The 9,895-nt window shown below is 38.5% G+C and overlaps 1 pseudogene across 1 annotated transcript; it reads left to right on the forward strand.

The window, feature by feature from the left end:
- Positions 1-7,531: 7,531 nt before the first annotated feature.
- On the forward strand, positions 7,532-9,233 carry LOC306660623 (zinc finger protein 131-like; annotated as a pseudogene). Its single transcript has one exon. The product of its transcript is annotated as a zinc finger protein 131-like (transcript).
- Positions 9,234-9,895: the final 662 nt, after the last annotated feature.

Raw genomic sequence — 9,895 nt, forward strand, 5'->3', positions numbered from 1 at the left:
GACAAAATAATGCTACCCTTATATAGCAAACCACTTTATTTTTGTTACTTTAAAAATCCATTCAAAATAGATATAGGCACCTATCAAACTTGACACATAACTTAATGCTTTTCATAATGTAATATTATATAAACATTTCCTCCATGGAATTCGTACATAGAATTAAACTATTTTAATGGCTACATTATTATGCACTACATGAATGCAAGAGCAATTGACTTTTTTCCTCCACTGTTATTTGAATATAAATTATACCATAGTGAACATCTTCGTGTAAAGTTAACTTTATTTACTTATTTATTTATTTTGGAACTTGAATGTCCATCATAGAATTTGAACGTCAAGGGTTAATTAATAACACATAGTTGTGTTACTAACCACTAATGGCTGCTCATTTTCCCCAAAATAGAATGAGAGAATTTATCATCAGCTTCAGAAATATGCACATATAAGCAATCTTTTAATTATATAAGCCTTTGAAAATAAGAAGGAATAGAAAATTTGTGTATTGAGATTAAGTCTGCAGTATAGAAATTTTGGCAAATTGGGTGCTATTCAAAGGCCTGGTGAGGGAAGAAGTGGAGGCTGAAATCTAGCCTTTGTTCCATTGCCAAGCTGAGCATCTGAAGCTGTGTCTGTCCAGGGACTTAGCTAGTATGAAGATGCCATCTGCTCAGCAAACCACATGCCCGTCTGGAGCCAGTGCACTCTCTGATTAGCACAGAACTTTCCTACAGGCCGCTGTGGCCCTTGCTGGTAGGTACTAGGGATAGAGACTTGCAGTATGCATATTTCTCTATCTTGAAGAAATAGCTTTTATTCTGGGGGTCTACATTTTAGAAGGACCTGGTGAAGACCATTGTCTATTGAGGGTCTGGGGTAGCAATGACCTCTGAAGATTTTTAAGATGATGGTCAAAGATTTCTGATTTTCTGTCCAGTCTTACCACTCTCTGCCATTGATCTACTCCTCTTCTGCCTCCCCATGTCCACTTGCTCCTCCATGCTGACTTTTCCTATTCTGCCCTCTCATCTGTTCTCCTTTGCCCTTAAATATCTTTCAGGCTTTCCAGGCTTAGTTCATCACAGTTGTAAACACTGATTTCTTTCATTCTAGATGAGCAAAGACTTTTTCTCCTTTGAATTCATGGAAAGTGTTTTTACAATGAGTCAGTTATATATACAAACCTTGGAGCCCTTCAAGCTAGATGTAAACTTGTCCATCACTTGGCTGCATGCAGAGAGGCAGTAGTCATGTTTCCCAATCTATACCTCAGTTTCTTCATCAGTAAAATGAGATAATAATAGCACATTGGCTCAGGACTCTGGTGAGGAGTGACATGTTGATTATTTAGTACAGCACTGGGAAAACAGTGCTTCTGTTGGTTGGTTGGTTTTACTATTATATTATTTACCAAATTATTACTTTTCAAAAGCAAATATTATCTCATATATTTGTATTCTTCAGGATTCCTGCATAAGAAAAATTCTAAATAAATATTAGTTGGTGAAGAATACACATGAGCTTTTGGTGATGAGCATTAAGTAGATGATTTCACATGGTTCCCTTCTCCCTTTTATTCATACATTCGATATTTAGAGAAAATCCACTATATTGTAAGAATGGAAAAACAAAAGAGGGTCACTTTCCTGGACTCAGGATCCCTCATCAATAGGCTGATGATCTGATGTGGGAAGAATAGCACTGTGAGAAAACTGAACACATAGAAAGTCTGGCAGCCCAAAGAATGGGTGTCTGCCCCAAATCAAACTGGGGGAAGTTTGTGCAATGCCACAGTCATTGTAGCATTTCTGATTAGGGAGATTTCTATCTAATACTAAGGAAAAGATAGCCAGAAAAACTGAATGACCCCAAAGTTTCCTTAAAGTCTCGGCAACAGTTACTACCCCAGAGGGAAGACCAAGCTGACAGTGTTTCTACAAGAAGGACTAAGATTTCCCCAATTCATTGTAGTCCTAGATTTGTCTTGTGTACATACAAACAAACAAGAATAAAGCAACAACAAAAACAATTCTTTGTATGTAGTTCATATACCTGGTCATCACTCCTCCAGTGAAAGTTAAGTATGAAGTATACTCATGTCCACATTGTCTAAGTCAATGACTGTTATTTGTTGCCCATTTAGGAAAGAGCCAGGGATTGAACAAGGTATTGTGTAATTGCAGCCTCATATCGAAGAAAGTCAATTTAATTGCAATTACTGATAAATAATTTATTTATGAAATGCCAGGATATGCATTTGTGTTCTATCATTCATTTCCAGTCTGGTGCTGTGTGTACCCCATTAAGTTGTAAAGTATAAGGTCATTAACCTGTAGTTCTGCTTGCAGTCACATTACTAGATTGTCTTCTGTTCCTTTCTGCTTGGCATAGCATCATTAAGCCCATTTGGATCATTTATCTGTAGCTACTTAATTCCTTTGTGGTCACCTAAGATTCTTTTCACTACTCATTAAGCAGATGTGAGCTGTGCTGAAAGCAGTTGGCTTTCCTTGAGCATGCGATGAAGAACCAAAACTGAGCCCCACCCCTTTAGTTCTTAGCAGCTGTTCACATTCACCTTTTGTCATTATTGATGCAAGAAGCTCAACAGAGCTCCATGTTCTAGACCATCCAAGTGTTGAGGGACTTCACAGCACTTTTTACACAATAAACTCTACTGGGGGTAGATTTTTGAAAACCATATTTTGAAATTCAGATACCACTTTGCCATCTGTTTCTCATTCTGGTGCATTGGTGAAAATGGATCTTTTTTTAAAAATTTTTAAAAAAATTTTTACAGACTGCATTTTGATTCATTGTACACAAATGGGGTATGACTTTTCGTTTCTATGGTTGTGCACAATGTAGACTCATACCATTCGTGTAATCATACATGTACATAAGGTAATGATGTCTGTCTCATTCTGCTATTTTTCATACCCCCTCCCTCTCATTTTCCTCTATGTAATCTAAAGTTCCTCCATTCTTTTCTCGAAAATGAATCTTTAATATAAACCCATCTCCAACTACTAGTTAGAAAACAAGTACCAGAATAAGAAAGAAATGCTATTGATTGAGTTCCTTTCACTGATGCAATAGGAAATATTGAGATGGGACTTCTGTGTCCATGGCCCAAGTCAAAATCCCCAACTCTACATTTTACAGACAGAATAACTTAGGTGCAGAGAGTTTACATGAGGTAATTTAGCTAAGATTTAAACCCAAGCATATTGGTCTCCAAACTCTTTCAAATACCCCAAACTCCAGGTGTCCCTGAAGCATTGCTCTATACAGAGTTGATTCTTGATCTTATGGAAACTGATTATCCTGTCTGAGAATTAAATATCTTGCCTTTTTTCTCCTCCTCCCCCTTAATGCTCTATTGTTAGACACTAATATCATCCACACAGAGTGTAATTAGGAATTGGAAGAAGAAATACAAGGTAATTACAGTCAAATTTCAACCATTGATAATTCATGAGGAATGTGTTTGAGTGTGTTGCGTATATGTATGTGCTAAACATTTATGTTATTATAAATACAACAGTGTGCCCACATTTAAACGTATGTATTCTGTGTTGCCCAAATTGCCTGTCTCTATCTCTCTCATTTGCACAACTTGATTAGGATCTGACTTGTTGCACATTTCCCACTAGATATTCGGTCTCACAGTGATAATTCTTCAGACTTGATGTTCACATTTTATTAATTGCACTCCACGGGTGAACATTCTGGTGTGTAGTTGCTGGGTTAAAGGTAGAGGTGATAGGAATTGAGTGACTGCTTAGGCTTTGAAAGACAGAAAGACATGAAATGAAAGTTTATTGTTCCATCTGGACTTTAGGGACAAATGATTTCATTGCTTAAACCCATGAATGTATTGTTGAATTGGATTTTGGTCAGGGATACAGGGAAACATGTTGTTTTTGGTCAGCTGTTTTGGTGCTGTGACCAAAAGATCTGACAAAAACAATTAGAGAAGGAAACGTTTATTTGGGGTCTCCAGCTTTCAGAGGTCTCAGTCCATAGATGGCTAGTTCCATTCCTTGAGGTTCTAGGTGTGGTGGAAGATTGTGGCAGAAGGGTGTGGTGGAAGAAAGCAGTTCAAGACATTACACCAGGAAGCAGAAAGACAGCTCTGTTCAACAAAGACAAAATAAATACCCCAAAGGCATGCCCCCAGGGACCCGCCTCCTATAGTTACCACTTAGTTAATCCCTAGCAGGAGATCAATTCACTGATTAGGCTAAGGCTTTCATAACCCATTCATTTCACCTGTAAGCCTCCTTGCATTGTCTCACACATGAGCTTTTGCGGGGTTCTTCATATCTAAACCATCACACGTTTTGTCATTTTTTAACAGTCTGTAGCAATTTAAAGGTATGTTGTGGTTGTAAGACCACTGAATATAAAAAGCATTAAAGGAGAAAACAAAATATCTCTTCAAGTTCTACATATTCTTCAGCCTGCACAGCATCCCCTTCACAGATGGAGAATATACAGCATTTATTCAAAACACACGTACTTAGGGCTTAGTAATGAGAAAAAGAGTTTGTAAAGATACATGGAGTCTTTCTACTCTGATGCCCAGGGATGATGCCTGCTGTTTTATAGAAATGTCAGTTGCAGAGGCTCAAAGATATCCAGGAGACAGTATGCGGCATGACCAGAGTCACCTTCTTATTCAGAGCGTTAGTGACCTTCCTCCTTCTCAGCCTTACTACATCACTCTTCCCACACAGCCTGCTCAAACATTAGAAAATCACAATGTCCTGTATGCTGTGTATCTTCTTGTCTTTCTCTTCCTCTAGCTTATGAGCAGGACATTCAAAGAAGAAACCATGCTGTGTCTTGTTCATTTCCATCTGCTCAGTGCCCAGCACAGACTGGCACACAGTACCACTTCATATACATCGTGATCTGTAAAAGAGGTGTGGCGCTCTTAAAGAGCAGGGTGACTTACAAATTAAAACTTACTGACATTTGTCTTCCTTATTTGAAATGGACGCAATTGTCACTGATTCCAGCACAATAAAAAAGTGGATTTTTTATGTAATTGCACAATTAATTATTTCTAACTAAGGAAAAATCTTCCAGTGTCAAATATGCTTGTTTATGTATTTTCTACTGCTACTATTAGTGCCACCACACACACACACACACACACACACACACACACACGCTTTCCTGGTAGGAAGAGAGAATACAAAGCTTAAATAATGGAAGGTAGACTATTGATACCTTGGTATTTTTTTTTCCTTTTACTTTTTACTTTCTTTTGTGTTTTTCTTTCAAGAAAAATAGTCCATTTCATGCAAAGGCACCACAATGCCATTGCCTTCTTAGATTATCTCTTTCAGTTCCTAAGTCCTTTAGTAGCAACTAGTGGTCACTTGTGCAAGGCCCCATGATATCGTATAGCTGATATTCAAGCTCATCTGTTTCTGGCTCTAGAGTCAAACTTTCCCTTCCACATCAACTGCCTCATCCCTGGAAGAATTCCTCACAGCCAACTAATATACAAAATATCTCCTGTCTTGAAGATGATAAAGGAGAGAAGCTAAAATCTCAGACTTGGGAGATGGACTTGGTTCAAATTATTTTATTTTATGATATTTTAAGAAGTGACCTATTTCAGAATCTCAAAAGCTCTATATTCTCAATTCTGTATGTGGACAATGGTCCTTCTTGCCTCCCACTGTTACGAGCATAAAGTAACCTATGAAATGAAATTAAATGAACACTTAACTGTTGTTTTAAATTGCAGTTATTGTCTTGAAATCCTTTTATGAAGGAACAAAGTCTTTCCTTTTGCTATTAGAAAAGTGGAAATTGCTTTGTAAGAGATAAAATATAGGTATTGTTTTAATTTATACAAAAATGACTTGATCAAATTTGATAATCCAACTTGTTGACTTTGTTTCATTGAGAGTAAATTTCTGGCTAATTAATGTCCTTGTTTGCTTTTATTTTCCTGAAGTCTTGGCTATTTCAGTGAACTTCACATCTTTTAACCATGTGATTTCTTTCATCTCTTCTTTCCCAAGGTTCTCTCTCCATCCTCTTTCTTGGGAAAAGAAGAGTAAACAAAGGATCAATATCCTTTTATATCACTTTTAAAGATGGGAATTTGAGTCCCATAGAGATTTCCAGTTTCACCATTGTCATGCAGTTCATTGATACCAAATTTCAAGGTAAAGTTTTAAACCTGGGTCTGCAGATCCAAGTCTTCAATCCCATCTATTCTGCTGGGAACTCAGCTCCCTCCCTTACTTCTATATCATAGGAGGATAATACTTTGCACAGGTCAAACATGGGAATTCTTATTGTTTTAAAAGCAGTAATTCCACCATTCTTGCTTTAGAAAGGGGGAGTAGGTTTGGAAGATAAAGTTGGATCAGGAATATTTCAATGATTTGGTAGCACTCAAAAGGGATATAGTACCAGGAGAGTGGTACTAACATGCTGCTAGGTGAGCCCTTATAATCGTGAAAGTGATGATCTGTACAAACTGAAGCAAAAGTGCCAGAAGCACAGTAGCAGATGGTGGAAAAACTAAGTGAAAGATTTAGGGGAACATTTAAAGTGGATATAGCAAATAAAGCCAGGAAAACCACCAGATTTCTAAGTTTTTGAGTAGGACGTGGAGACTCTAGGTTACCAAAGCAATGAACTGGTGAGGGGGAGGGCACCAGCATGGAACTGGCCTCACAGATAGTAATGGGATGCTAGAAAATTGAGATAGCAGTCATGAGGTGGGGCATTTAAGAATCGGAAAAGATCAAGCAGGATTATAATGAAGACTGGAGTATAAAGATGGTTTATAGAATTGTGTGCATTTAGGGAAGGCAGATTGCCAGTAAGTGATAAAGATTATTCTATACATAGAGGGAGGTAAATTTGGGGGAGTTTGGGGCAACTTCCCCAATTAAAAAAAAAACATAATTCCTTGTGCAGTTTTATACTGCTACTTACCCAGGTAACCATATACTACAGGGCATCAAAATACATAGAGAATCACTGAATCCAGCCTATCCCAGAAATTTGTCCCTTGTTCTAGGAGGTAGGAACTTTCATATCGGTAAATCCTGAGGACAGCCTCTTAAAATGACCCTCTCCCCTCACCAAGACAGAAAATGCAAGCAAAATAGAATGAAACAGAATGGAGTGGTATAAATTAGAGGTATCCTAAGCTTTGGAAAACTGAGCAGTGGCACTTCCCATTATATCTTCATTCGTTCCACCATCCACGTGGCCACTATAAAAGCCATGTGATGGAGGGAGGGCACTGGGGAGACAGATCCCAGGCAGCCAGAACCTGCTTGCTCTGGTGCCCACCTCCACCCAGCGCCCAAAGAAGTTCACATGGATCAGCTGGACCCAGCACAGGGAGTGCCCTCTCCCTGTGAGGAGAATGATGGGGGGAGAAAGATGATCTGGGAACAGGGAAAGGTGTGGGGCTTCCTTTGCTCAGGAGGGGAGAGCACAGAAGGGGGGGAGAGGAAGAACTTTAAGCTAGAACATCCCAATGGCCACGGAGGCCAAAGAGATGATGGATGACTTCATGAGTTCCCTGAGCATCATAAAATGATTCTGGGCCAACTGATGAATAATGAGAGCTAGACCAGTTTGCCGCTATCAACTGATAGTCAACGGACACCATTTTAAGGTCCATAAGGCTGTTTTGACTGCTTGCAGAAAGTTTCACAAATTCTTTCAGGAGTTTGCTCAGGAATCTTTGGTGAAGATAGAGGTGTTAGTAAAATAATCTTTTTTAATTTAATTGAGATCACAGATACAGCAAAATTAATGATACAAGGAGAAGAAGCCAATGGCATATGGAAAGCAACAGAATTTCTACAAATGCTAAAGCTATCAAAGCCCTTGGGAGTCAGAAACAAAGAAAACTCAGTTCCATTTAGAGGAAAATACCACAGGAAACAATTAGGAAAAAAAAAAAAAAAAAGAAAGATTGCAGATACTTCAAATGTTATCACTGAGTCATTGCCAACTGTAGCATCAGAGCTTGTTGAAATTGAGGTGGAGATCCCTGAAGGCACAACTGAAGTGGAAAATGAAGGCATGACAACATTAGAGGAAGTGGCTTCTGCCAAGCCGTCCGTAAGGTACATACAGAATACAAGTTCCTCTGATCATTCTGCTCTAGCACTGTTGGTGGATATTACCAGCAAGTACCTTCAAGGTGATAGAAAAGGACAGATTAAAGAAGATGACTGTGCATCTGGCTCCATAAGCAAACAGGAAATCACATGCCACAGAGTTTCAAGTATGAAATATGCAATAAAAGGTAACTTCTGGAGAGTGCATGGAAACAGCCCCTAAATCGTGACCACCTTGAAGAAGGCAGAATTGGTAGGAAGCAAAGAATTGGTAAGAAAATTCATATATGTCAATACTGTGAGAAACAATTTGACCACTTTGGACATTTTAAAGAGCATCTTCAAAAACATACAGGTGAAAAACCTTTTGAGTATTGAAATTGTCATGATTTGCTAGAAATAGTACCCTTAAATGTTATCTCACTGTGTGCTGAACTGGAGGGGGGCACAAAAGGGAAGGAAGTAGCTGTATAAATGCCAGGTGTGTAACAGTGTGTTTAACAGCTGGGACCAGTTCAAAGCTTACTTGGTAATACACACTGGAGATAAACCCAACCACTGTACTTTATGTGACTTGTGGATTATATAAGGAAATGAATTAAGGAGGATCTTCACTGATACTCCTAATATTTCAGAGTGTCTAGAAGTGAAGAAGTCCTTTCAGTAGAAATGTGTGCAAACGGAACTAGTGACATCAATGATTATTATAGAACAAGTTGGGAAGGAGCATGTGTTACCATTACTTCAGGTCCAGGTGAATTCGGCACAAGAAGTGACTGTGAAACAAGCCCATCCAGATCTGGTTCAGGACAGCCAAGTGCATGATTCACACATGAGTGAGCTTCCAGAGCAGGCCCATGTCAGTTATCTAGAGGTGGTTCAAATTCAGACTGAAGAAGATACTGAAGTACACATAGAGAAGCTGCATGTTGAACGGGTAAACCAGATACCAGGGGAAGTGCCAACTGAGCTTCTAGAAGTGGACTTGGACCACATGACCCCTGAAATCATGAGCCAAGAAGAGAGCTTAACCCAGCAGGTGCTGCTGAGGCTGTCAGAGAAGATCACAAAGGGGCTGAGGGTTTAAAGACCAAACCAACAGTGGATTGATTCCCAAGCAGAGAATGATGACAAAACAGATATGCCAGTTTGAGATTGAAATAACAAATACATTCTTAAATTTTCATGTTGATTTTTTAAACTGATCATGAGCGGTGTGACTGTCCTTAAGCTGACAAGTGTACCAAAGTTAAAACTTTCCCGTTGTGCTGAACAGTTCCTATTGTAACAAACTGATGTCCCTCACCTCAGTTAATGCCACAGAGGAGGAACTTTCTCATAAATGAAGGGGAGCTTTGAGAAGTATATTTCTGGAATCTTAAATGGATTATATTCTTATTATATAGTTGGGTATTATTTTAATGTATCTATTTTCATTGTAATAAGGGTTCTTTATTACTGTTTTCTCTTCCCTAGGTCATGTCCTTCCTCAAAATTTTTCCATATTGTAAAATCAAACATAAAATCATTAGAATATGAGTTTATGATTCCAGTGCTTGTTAGAAAATTGAATATATAGGAAACAGAAGGCTGCATGAAGAAAAGTCCATTTTTACTGTGCAATTAAAATTTTGACTCTGGCTTTCTTTAGTTTGAGCAGCATTCTGTCTACCCCAATAGTCATGGGAGCCAACTCTGCAACAGAAAGAGGGGTATGGGTGGCAAAATTTCCAGAATTTTAAAAAAAAAATGTGTTTTTCAAAACCAACTAA

The sequence above is a fragment of the Sciurus vulgaris genome, assembly GCF_902686455.1.
Source record: "Sciurus vulgaris genome assembly, chromosome: 4".
NCBI lineage: Eukaryota > Metazoa > Chordata > Mammalia > Rodentia > Sciuridae > Sciurus > Sciurus vulgaris.